Source organism: Triticum aestivum, chromosome 7D (assembly GCF_018294505.1).
Source record: "Triticum aestivum cultivar Chinese Spring chromosome 7D, IWGSC CS RefSeq v2.1, whole genome shotgun sequence".
NCBI classification, from domain to species: Eukaryota; Viridiplantae; Streptophyta; class Magnoliopsida; order Poales; family Poaceae; genus Triticum; species Triticum aestivum.
The window spans coordinates 48,772,357-48,785,642 of NC_057814.1; positions in this window are offsets into that span (position 1 = coordinate 48,772,357).

A 13,286-nucleotide genomic window follows, 5' to 3' on the forward strand; every position below is an offset into this window, starting at 1 on the left:
CCCCTCCCGGCTTGGGGGGCAAGTTTCCCAGGGGTGGGGGCGCCCAAACCCATCTAGGGTTTCCCCTGTGGCCGCCGCCCCTCCCCTAGGGAACCCTAGGGCGCCTCCTCCACCCCCCTTCCCCCTATACATAGTGAGGGAGAGAGAGGGCAGCCGCACCCTTTGCCTGGCGCAGCCCTCTCCTCCTCCAACTCCTCCTCCTCCGTAGTGCTTGGCGAAGCCCTGCCAGAGAACCACGAGCTCCATTGCCACCATGCCGTCGTGCTGCTAGAGTTCTCCCTCAACTTCTCCTCTCCCCTTCCTGGATCAAGAAGGAGGAGACGTCCCCGGGCTGTACGTGTGTTGAACGCGGAGGCGCCGTCCGTTCGGCGCTAGATCGGATATTCCGCGATTTGAATCGCCGCGAGTACGACTCCATCAACCGCATTCTTGTAACGCTTCCGCTTAGCGATCTTCAAGGGTATGAAGATGCACTCCCTCTCTCTCGTTGCTAGCATCTCCTAGATTGATCTTGGTGACACATAGGAAAATTTTGAATTATTGCTACGTTCCCCAACAGCGGCGGCAGCGAGCTTCTTAGCTTCAGTGGACATGGTGATAGCAATGGCGACGAGGACATAGACGAAGTAGTGGACGTAGATGAACTGCAGCGAGCAGTCGTGTAGGAGACCCACCGCAAAAACCTAATCGCTCTTCTTCCCGTGCAGGATCGGAAAGTCTGGCTCTAGATGCTCTTATGGCTATACGATGACATGAGAATTTATGGAAGCCATTATTACTTTGTAAAATATTGTACGCTCGTGCCCAATCACCAATGCTATAAAATGCGGCTTGGTGCAAACATAAGGAGGCCAAATGCGAGAGAGAGGAAGAAAAGAAGCCAGATAAACAAAAGTTCGTTGTAATGTTCCAAAACATTGTATTTTGATTGAAACTGACAATGTCTTGCGAGTCATTGGCATGAGAGGTATCAGGAACATAGTAAACACTCATCAGCTTTCTTGTAGATGTACTACCATCAGTACTAGCGGTGCATTGATGTAATATAGGCTATGGTCCTTCGATATGACTTGGAACACAACACAGAAATGAAACTTAGTTTTAGTGATTCCAAGCAACTATTGGCTTCGAAGATTAGTTTTCACAAAAGTTGGTTATTCTGCGTTTACGAGGCACGCGATAGTGCCACAAACACGGTAACCTTCTTGCCATTGCTCCGGTTTCTCAGAGATGACGAAGCCGACCGCCAGGGCTGATCGATGTGCCACCAGCTGCCATCGATGCGACGTGGTGCATTGCGAGTAATTACCTCAAATGTGGCCGCTAGCCCGCTACACATGGCCGTACTCTGAAGCTGGTGCATGGGTGTACAAACGTAGTTGTAGCACTAATGTCGCTGCAGTGTAGTATTACTGGTTCTTGATCGGTGGCTTACCTTACATGGAGAGATGTAAGTTACCTAATCCTTGATCAAGAAGTGTCGTTGTGTGAGTATTTCCGCCTGTCACGAGTGGACCCGGGTAATTTGATCCCCAGGGACGGGCTTTTTTTCTATGTTTTGTGCATCAAAAAAGAAAAATAAATCTACGTGCTTAGTGTATCGCTAAAATTCCCAAACAAGGAACGCACATGATTCTAAAAACAGAGGAGTAAAATCAACGCGTGAATATGATAGGATTACACGTGCAAAACAAGGAATTGTGAAAACACATATATCTATAGAAGAGGGTGTTTGATTTGCACGAATTGCAAAAATTTAGGAATCCTAAAATACATGGTCAAATTAAGGTTAAACCGTATGCGAGCATAAAACAGAGTTGATATTATACTATTTATAGCCTTTGTTTCGTTCTTTGTGCATATGAATGTAAAATAGAGGCTCGAGTGGATTGTACAATTCCTCTGTTTTTCTGCATGAAACTCATTCCAAAGAAAATTTCCTATTCCTATGGTTTCTCTGTACTTTTCCTATGAATCATAGAGGTCCTTAGGCTCTCGCATGTTCATGCCCAAACTTGTGACAAGAACCCAGCCTGGAAAGCGCTTCTGTGTCCCGGTCAAGAAATGCAGCACCATGCTGGGCTGGTTTCCAACCAATATCACCATATTAGGTTGTTTAACATGACACAATATCCCTAACCGCCTAACCGAAGTCCACCGGCTGCTTGAATGTTCATGTTTAGGTGTTGAGAATCACTTCAATTATTTTTGAGGCGTGAAAAGGATTTTTTTAGGAAAACTTCCAATCTATTCATTTTCAATCATGGTAGTTCAACAAACAATAGAAATAATAAAAATTACATCCAGCTCCGTAGACCACCTAACGACGACTACAAGCACTGAAGCGAGCCGAAAGCGCGGCACTGTCATCGCTCCTCTCTTGCCGGAGCCGGGCAAACCTTGTTGTATTAGACAGTAGGGAAGTCGTTGTGCTAAGGCCCTATAGAACCAACGCACAAGAACAACAACCACCGCGGATGAAGAGTGGAGATCAGAAGGATCCAACCTGAAGACACAAGAACAAAGACGAACGACGAACAGATCCGAGCAAATACACCAAAGACAGATCCCCTAGAGACACACCTCCACACGCCCACCTATGATGCTAGGCGCATCACCGGAATGGGGGCTAGGCGGAGAGACCTTTATTCCATCTCCAGGAAGCCGCCGTCGTCTGGTCTTCCTAAGCAGAACACAAATCCTAACAAAGCTCGAAAAAAATCTAAAAACGAAGCCCTCCCAACAGCAAGGACTTATATCCACTCCGCCTCCATGGCCCTAAGGCCATCGGAGACGGGACAGACCGGTGCGCCGGCAGGAGGTAGAGAATAATTCTAGCTATTTTGGAGGCGGCGGCTAGCTAGAACATAGGCGTCGTTGCTGTGGTTGTACAAGAGAAGAGAATTAATCGACCACGTGTTCTCAGATGATATGAGCACCACAGAAACAGAGAATTAACATAAGTCACATTTATTCAGCGAAACATTAATGCACCAGCGTCCAACTAAACATTGTTAGGCTGCTGCCAATGCATCGGTGCTTAGATGAGGTGCTAAGCATATTAAATAGCTTAGCAACTATACTCTCCAATGCATAGGTGCTTAGCTTATGGTAGCTAAGCTTGCTTCATTTAATGATTTAGCATCTAAAGCTCTTCATGTATTGGTCAGCTTTCTTCATTTAAATGTTTTGTCTAGGTTCAGGCGATTAGCATTGTTTCTTTCTGGGGTACCACACTCATCTCTCTCCTCTTAAATAACTTGCCACATCTGATTTTTTGCCTACGTGAAAGGCTTAGCACCTGTACGTGGTGGAGCATTGGGAGGGGCCTTATAAAAAAGGATGCTAGTGGAAGAGAGGAAATCAAGGAGAGGAGGAAATATGCATGTGTGCTGCCATGTTCCGATCCGAACATTGATTTGGACCGGAACTAAATATGTTGCTAGCCAATTTTGAGCATGAGAGGTGTCGAGAAGCCATTGGTCACGTGTCTGGTCCTTCCAAGATGTACTACGAAGGCCCTGATTGGTACCTGTAAAAAACATAGCACTGTTTATCACCATCCCAGAAAAAGGCGCCAGTATTTACGCGGCGAGGGGCAGGGCCTAAATCGCCCGATCCAGGGGCAACCGCGATGCCTTGGCTTAGCGGCGGTCCAATATCTACGTGGCCGCCGCTTCCGTCGAGAGTGGGAGTAGTGCCAAGACGACCGCCAAGGAGCACGTCGCCCTGCCGGGGTCGAGCGCCCCCAGTCCATGTGTCTTCAACGTCCGTCTCGTCCGACCAGCCACGGTGCAAACAGCAGCAGCGATGAGCGGCGTAGGCAACAGCAGCTGGCGGGCGGCGGCAAGCAGCAGCGCGCCGGCTAGCAGCAAAGCGGCAAGGCAGCGCAGTGGCAAGCAGCAGCAGCACGGCCGGCGCAGCCAAGGCCATAGGAACCCGATTGCTTTTTATAAAAAATGTTTAGGGACCCGGTTGCTTTTTATATAAAAGTTTAGGGACCTGATTGCTTTTATAGAAAAATTAGCCCCACCTGTCATAACCTGTCAATGGTCAGCCTAACAGTCAAAGCTAATGGTCAATCTGATGAGTGGACCCGAGCTGTCATAATCACGCTTAACCTTAATCAATATAGTCATCGGTGTGACATGGTAGTTTTCTGGAACAGCGAACCAAAATTATGATAGACTTTTGAGAAATTAAAAATGTGATAGTTTTCCGTAACGATAGCCTGTAATATGATAGTTTGTTGCTATATATTCATTTGAATCAAATAGATGAATAGTATTATCATAGGAAAATATCCTATTCCTATGGTTTTTCTCTACTTTTCCTATGAATCAAAACGGCCTTAAGGTCTTGCGCGTATTCATGCCCAAACTTGTGACAAGAAGCAAGGCCCGAAAGCGCTCGTGTCACCCAATCAAGCACTGCAGATACCTGCACTACACCATGTTGGGCCGGTTTCCAACCACTAGTAGAAAAACGGCCAAATCTTCAGCTCATTAGTCCCGGTTTGAATTTGAGCCGGCACTAATGTGACCATTAATGCCGGTTCCAACGGCTAGGCGGCCGCTTTCATTAGTATCGGTTTGTGCCGAACTTTTAGCACCGGTTCATGCCACGAGCCGGTACTAAAGAGAGTGGTGGCAGGATGTTGTCAGTCTGGGGCCCCTCCAGCACCTTTAGTACCGGTTCGAGCCACGAACCGGTACTAAAGGTCGTCCTATATAAACCCTTCGTCCACCCGCGCTCTGTTTTTCCCCCTTTCCGCTCTCCTCTCTGTTCTTGCCGTCTTCCTCTCGAGCTCATCACAAATTTTGCTGAAATTTTGTCAAGATTTGAAGGCCCCCATCCATTCAAATGATAACAAAGGTTAGCAACTTTGTCCATTCATCTCTCATTGCTGGATTAGCTCTTGCAATTGTTTATATAGTGATTAATTTGTGGGTTTTAGTAATTTGGGAGAAATTATATATATGTGGTAGTATTTGATTTATATGGAAATTGAGGTCAAAATAACACTTAGTTTGCATATGTAGGTGTCGTTTACTTAGTGCCTTCTAAATATCCGTCGTAACCACCGTCGATCGCTCGCACCGTCCCGTCGCCCGCACCACCTTGTGGTGAGCCTCTTGTTCTTATCTTTTTTATATAAAAAATTCATGTTTGTATGATTTGGATATATAGTTACTCATATAATTATCTTACCCGTACGTTGTTTGTTATACATAGTGCCATGGTTTTGATATCCGTCCCCGTCGGCCCTCGTCCGTGTTATGATTCGGATGTGGTATATTCTCTTTTAGAACTATTTGTTGCATTTCGTATTTATGACAAATTATGCCCATCAAGTTGACATAGATATTTTTATCTAGGAGGTATGTGAACCGGAAATTCCAACCGACCCTATTGTCGAGAGGTTAAATTTAGTTGAAAGAGAAAACGAGTATTTGAAAGAAAAATTGAAAAGAATTGAGGGGGAGAAGATGGAATTGGAGTTGCATGTTGCCGATGTCGTCGATGATCACAAGATCAAGATGGAGAAAATGCGCTTGAAGATTAGAAAGATTAGAAAATATATCATTGATAGTGAGGCTTGGTATCATTATGCTGCTGGATCAATTGTTACCTTAGTTGCGATCTTGATCGCATTTGTTGTTGAATTTAAATGCTTTAGCTAGAGAGTTATTTGTTTGTTGCATTTAAGTGTAGTATGAACTTTATGTATGAATTTTATATGTATAAACTTTATGTATGAACTTTATGTATAAACTTGTATTAATTTGGTCTTTTCAGTGTTGTGTAATGAAGATGAGCCGGCAATGGATATACGATGACCGATGCTCTCCCGAGTTCATTAATGGCGTACATACTTTTCTGCTTGTAGCTGAGGCAAACAAGCGGGCGGATGGTTTTATGCCTTGTCCTTGTGCTGGCTGTAAGACTGATCACAATTACTCTAACTCAAGAACCATTCACATCCACCTGTTTGAGTCCGGTTTCATGCCCCACTATAATGTTTGGACCAAGCATGGAGAAAGAGGGGTTATGATGGAAGACAATGAAGAAGAAGAGGACGACGACAGCTATCCTGGCCATGGGTTCCCTGAATACGAGGATACAACAATGGGGGAAGAAGCTGAGCCGGCAATGCGGGAAGAAGCTGAAGAAGAGGCATCAGATGAGCCCGTTGATGATCTAGGTCGGGCCATTGCCGATGCAAAGAGAAACTACGCAAGTGAAAAGGAGAAGAAGAAGTTGCAGCGCATGTTAGAGGATCACAAGAAATTGTTGTACCCGAATTGCGAAGCTGACAAGAAAAAGTTGGGCACTGATACGTCTCCAACGTATCTATAATTTTTGATTGCTTCATGCTATATTATATTCTGTTTTGGATGTTTAATGGGCTTTATTATTCACTTTTATATTATTTTTGGAAACGGAGTCCAAACGGAATGAAACCTTCAGGAACGTGATTTTCGGAACGTACGTGATCCAGAGGACTTGGACCCTACGTCAAGACATCAACCAGGAAGGCACGAGGTAGGGGGCGCGCCTACCCCCCTGGGCGCGCCCTCCACCCTCATGGGGTCCATGTTGCTCCACCGACGTACTTCTTCCTCCTATATATACCTACGTACCCCCAAACTACCAGATACGGAGCCAAAAACCTAATTCCACCGCCGCAACCTTCTGTACCCGTGAGATCCCATCTTGGGGCCTTTTCCGGAGCTCCGCCGGAGGGGGCATCGATCACGGAGGGCTTCTACATCAACACCATAGCCTCTCCGATGATGTGTGAGTAGTTTACCTCAGACCTTCGGTTCCATAGTTATTAGCTAGATGGCTTCTTCTTTCTTTTTGGATCTCAATACAATGTTCCCCCCTCTCTTGTGGAGATCTATTCGATGTACTCTTCTTTTGCGGTGTGTTTGTTGAGACCGATGAATTGTGGGTTTATGATCAAGTTTATCTATGAACAATATTTGAATCTTCTCTGAATTCTTTTATGTATGATTGGTTATCTTTGCAAGTCTCTTCGAATTATCAGTTTGGTTTGGCCTACTAGATTGATCTTTCTTGCAATGGGAGAAGTACTTAGCTTTGGGTTCAATCTTGCGGTGTCCTTTCCCAGTGACAGTAGGGGTAGCAAGGCACGTATTGTATTTTTGCCATCGAGGATAACAAGATGGGGTTTATATCATATTGCATGAGTTTATCCCTCTACATCATGTCATCTTACTTAAAGCGTTACTCTGTTCTTCTGAACTTAATACTCTAGATGCATGCTGGATAGGGGTCGATGTGTGGAGTAATAGTAGTAGATGCAGGCAGGAGTCGGTCTACTTGTCGCGGACGTGATGCCTATATACATGATCATACCTAGATATTCTCATAATTATGCTCAATTCTATCAATTGCTCAACAGTAATTTGTTTACCCACCGTAATACTTATGCTCTCGAGAGAAGCCACCAGTGAAACCTATGGCCCCCGGGTCTATTTTCCATCATATTAATCTCCCGACAACAAGCTATTTCTGGCGCCGTTTATTTTGCTTTTATTTTACTTTGCATCTCTATCATAAAAATACCAAAAATATTATCTTATCATATCTATCAGATCTCACTTTCGTAAGTGACCGTGAAGGGATTGACAACCCCTTTATTGCGTTGGTTGCGAGGATTTTATTTGTTTGTGTAGGTGTGAGGGACTTGTGCGTGGCCTCCTACAGGATTGATACCTTGGTTCTCAAAAACTGAGGGGAATACTTACGCTGCTTTACTGCATCACCCTTTCCTCTTCAAGGGAAAACCAATGCAATGCTCAAGAGGTAGTAGGCACCACACTGGAATTGCTGCAATGGAAGGCAGAGAATGGTGTATCTGACAAGGTATTTGGAAAGTTGCTGGTAATGATAAAGAATATGCTTCCAAAGGACAACGAATTGCCCGAGAGTACGTACGCAGCAAAGAAGGATGTCTGCCCTCTAGGGTTAGAGGTGCAGAAAACACATGCATGCCCTAATGACTGCATCCTCTACCGCAGTTAGTACGAGGATTTGAACGCTATAAGATCACCCGTGATGACCCTGGTGATGTCGAGGGCGAGCGCCCCAGGAAAAAGATTCCTGCCAAGGTGATGTGGTATGCTCCTATAATACCACGGTTGAAACGCTTCTTCCAAACAAAGAGCATGCCAAGGCGATGCGATGGCACAGAGAAGACCGTAAGAAAGAAGGAAAGTTGAGAGTACCCGCTGACGAGTCGCGGTGGAGAAAAATCGAGAGAAAGTAAAGGGAGGAGTTTGCAGGTGACGCAAGGAACGTATGGTTTGGTCTAAGCGCAGATGGCATTAATCCTTTTGGGGAGCAGAGCAGGAACCATAGCACATGGCATGTGACTCTATGTATGTATAACCTTCCTCCTTGGTTGTGCATGAAGCGAAAGTTCATTATGATGCCAGTGCTCATCCAAGGCCCTAAGCAACCCGGCAACGACATTGATGTGTACCTAAGGCCATTAGTTCAAGAACTCTTACAGCTGTGGAATGGAACAGGTGTACGTGCGTGGGATGAGCACGGAAAGGAAGAATTTGACCTAAAGGCGTTGCTGTTCGTGACCATCAATGATTGGCCTGCTCTCAGTAACCTTTCAGGACAAACAAACAAGGGATACCGCGCATGCACACACTGTTTGGATGATACCGACAGTATATATTTGGATAATTGTAGGAAGAATGTGTACCTGGGACATCTTCGATTTCTTCCGATCAGGCATCCCGTAAGAAAGAAAGACAAACATTTCAAAGGTGAGGCGGATCACCGGACGAAGCCTCGCCACCGTACTAGTGCTGATGTACATGATATGGTCAAGGATTTGAAGGTAGTCTTTGGAAGGGTTCCTGGCGGACAACCTATTCCGAATGACGCTTACGGACGTGCACCCACGTGGAAGAAGAAATCTATATTTTGGGACCTGCTGTATTGGAAAGACCTAGAGGTCCGCTCCGCAATCCACGTGATGCACGGGACGAAGAATCTTTGCGTGACCCTGCTTGGCTTCTTGGGTGTGTATGGGAAGACAAAAGATACACCGGAGGCACGGGAGGACCAGCAACGTATGCACGGAAAAGACGGCATACATCAGGGTCATGCCAGCTACACTCTTACCAAAGAGGAGAAGGAAATATTCTTTGAATGCCTGCTCAATATTAAGGTACCATCTGGCTTCTCGTCGAATATAAAGGGAATAACAAATATGGCAGAGAAAAAGTTTCAGAACCTAAAGTCCCATGACTGCGACGTGATTATGACGCAACTGCTTCCGGTTGCATTGGGGGGTCTTCTACCGGAAAACGTTTGATTAGCCATTGTGAAGCTATGTGCATTCCTCAATGCAATATCTCAGAAGGTAATCGATCCAGAAATCATACCAAGGTTAAAGAATGATTTGCTGCAATGTCTTGTCAGTTTCGAGTTGGTGTTTCCACCATCCTTCTTCAACATCATAACGCACGTCCTAGTTCACCTATGCGAAGAGATTAACGTTCTTGGTCCTGTATTTCTACACAATATGTTCCCCTTTGAGAGGTTCATGGGAGTTTTAAAGAAATATGTTCATAACCGTGCTAGGCCAGAAGGAAGCATCTCCAAGGGCCATGAAAATGAGGAGGTCATTGAGTTTTGTATTGACTTTATTCCTGACCTTAAGCCGATTGGAGTTCCTGAATCGCGGCATAAGGGCAGACTGGATGGAAAAGGCACGCTAGGAGGGGATCAAATAATATGTATGGACGGACATTCTCTCACTCAAGCACACTACACAGTTCTGTAGAATTCCTCCTTGGTGGCTCCGTATATGGACGAACACAAGAATTTTCTACGCTCCAAACACCCGGAGCAGTCTGATGACTGGATTACACGTGAACAAACGGGGACTTTCGCCGGCTGGTTGCAGACACATGCCATGCATGACGCCGCTATTGAAGATGACATGTACTTGCTGACCTAGTTACCATCTTTGAATATAATGACTTTCAAAGGGAACGAGATAAATGGGAATACATTTTACACGATCGCCCAAGATAAGAAGAGCACCAACCAAAACAGTGGTGTCCGCTTTGATGCACCAACCAAGACGGGAAAGGAAACATATTATGGTTACATAGAGGACATATGAGAACTTGACTATGGACGTGGTTTGAAGGTCCCTTTGTTTCGGTGCAAATGGGTGAATATGACACGAGGCGGGGTAACGGAAGACCCCAGTACGGAATGACAACAGTGGATCTCAACAATCTTGCGTATGCAGATGACCCATTCGTCCTAGCCAATGATGTGGCACAGATTTTCTATGTGAAGGACAGGTCCACCAAGCCGAGAAAAAGAAAAGATAAGGTAGCTAATGCATCATACGATGAGCCAAAGCGCCACATAATTCTTTCTGGGAAAAGAAACATTGTGGGAGTGGATGACAAGACAGACATGTCAGAAGATTATGAAAAGTTTCTTGAAATTGCTCCATTCACGGTGAATATTGACCCGAGCATACAGTTAAATGATGAAGATTGTCCATGGTTACGGCGCAAAGACACACACGCGAAGAAAAAGTTTCACACGGCCCAAAGATGCCACTCTGGGATGTGATCGGCTTCTCACTGTCATCACTTTCTTCTCTAGTGAGTTTCCGGACTTATATATCTGGAAAGTCCCGCTTCGAACAAACCGAAGGGAATCTTTCTAATAGTGAGAGTACTCATGTGTTTTGGCATTTGAAACGCGAATAAATTTTATCTGCAAACAAATTCTTTCATGCATTTACTGATTTTTTCAGCTAAATGACCCTCAAATTGAAAAACACTTCAAATGAAACTCTGAAAAGGTTGAAAGTTGGCATGGTATCATAATTTCACGCACATAGCTTGTGCAAAAAAGTAGAGAGGGTTACGGCAAAAACTGGATGCACTTCGTGTACAAAATGGACAATCTTTTTCGAAGTATCAGGGTTTCAGACGAAAACTCTTCTGTTACAAAGGCATTTCATTTTTTAAATAACCTAAGTATTACCAAATTGAATATAATGACAAAACACACTAATATTAAACATGAAAAAAAGAATCACTGAAAAATCTATTTTTAAGGTTAAGTTATTCACAAACTAGTGATTCACATAAATTTCAAATAATTCAAATTTAAACTATTCAAATTTGAATACTACCGGCACTAACAGAAAGTTTGTAATTTTTTGTACCTAAAGAAGAAATATTCACAAAGAAACTCTAAATACAGCAAAAAACAACTCAAAAATAAAAAATAAAATAAATAAAGCAAAAAAGAAAAAGGAGAAGAAAAAAACTAAATAAAAAAAGCCCGCCTACTGGGCCACAGCGGCCTGCATACGACTAGAAACCCAACCTCTAATTGGGCCATGATGCAGGCCCGCTAGCCCAGTAGGCCCAACAGGGCATCGTAGCTGAGGTAGGCCCAGAAGGCCTGCTTTAGAGAGGAGCTCGACACAGCAGCGGCGGCGGGGCTTATAAGCAGGTGCGGGCGCCCCTCGGCTAGCGAGGTGGGACTAAACTTCTGCGCCCCTCGCCTGGCAGCGCACCACCTTTAGTACCGGGTGGTGGCTCCAACCGGTACTAAAGGGGGGGGCTTTCGTACCGGTTGAAGCCACGACCCGGTACTAAAGGGGTGCCGTTCCTACCGCTTGGCCTGGCCAAATTTGACCTTTAGTACCGGTTGGTCGCTCCAACCGGTACTAAAGGTCATCCCTATATATACAACACTTACCAAAATTTCAGTTTCTTCTCTGCTTCTTCGACGCCGCCGCGGTCACCGCCCCCGTCGCGCCTCCCCGTCGACTCCACGCCGCCCTCGTCCCCGTCGACTCCGCACCGCCCCGTCGCCGGCCCGTCCCCGTCGCCGCCCCGGCCCGTCGCCGTCCCCTCGCCTCGCCGTCGCCGTCGCCTCGACCTCGCCCGCGCTGTGAGCCCCTCTCCCCCTCTCCTCCCTCCAATCGAAGCCGCCGCGCCGCCGGCGCCGTAGGTGCACACACGCGCACATACACACACACAATTTTTCTGTTTTAGCTATAGATGTTTTTCTGTTTTTAGTTTTTAGTTTTTTCAATTTTTATACAAAGGTTTTAGATGAATTAAGTAATTAGATTAGATTAATGTCAAAGGTTTTAGATGAATTAATTAATTAGATACTTTTAGTTCTAGGTATATTAATGTTATAGAAATGTTTGTTATATAGAAATGTTAGAAATGTTAGTTATATATATGTTAGAAATTTTAGAAATGTTAGTTTTAGCTAGATGAATTAGATTAATATCAAATTGTTAGACGATGTTCGATGTTTCTTTAGTTTCTTATAATTTTAGTTATAGAAATTTAGAATTTGAATATACCAATCATTTAAAAAATGTTACTTTTGCGGCATATAGTATTTGTTCTCGACGATGCCCGGCCCGCATCCTCGCCGTCGACCCATTCGCGACGATGTCCTGCTTCAGAGGACCCATGTGCGGGACTGGGCTCCGCCGGGCTGGCACTGGGAGGTGCTACCTTCAGGGGCTCGCCGCTTGGCGAGGAACCCGGCCCCGGGTCCCGTCGTCAACCCTGAGCTCCTTTGGTGGCGTTCGCGTGGGCCACTTTCGGTGCGGAGGGAGCCGGCTCCGGCGGAGGTGGTGCGTCGCCGTGTCAGGGAGGAGGCCGAGCACGTCCGTCACTACATGGTTGCTATGGCGTCAAGTTCTCCAATACCTGGCAGGTTCTTTGAGGCGATGACCGGAGCTATGATCCTGTGATGGTTCCTTCTCTTTGGGTGTCCACCGCCCGTGCCTCAGGAACCGCGAGTGGCATAGATTATTTTGTAGTATTCGATCTTTATTAGCTAGCTAGCTAGTGATGTATTCGATATATAATATTCGAGATGATGTATTTGAGATTATATATATTATTCGAGACGATCTATTCGAGATTATGTACTATGATTCAGTTTTTACTTATTGATTGCATGCATGCATTGTAATTTGAATACTAAATTGTTTTATATTTCTTCTGGATTAGTTAAATAAAAGCTATGGCGGACAATACCGGCAGAGAGGGAGAAGAGGCTCTGTTCGAGATCATACGCTCCCCTCGCGGGCCAGATGATCAGAATGAAGGAGATGATGGCTCCCAATATCTGAACAATACAGGGGAGGGTGATGATATGATATTCGATCGCGGCGAAGGAATTGATGAAGTGATGAACTATGATTATGATGACGCCTA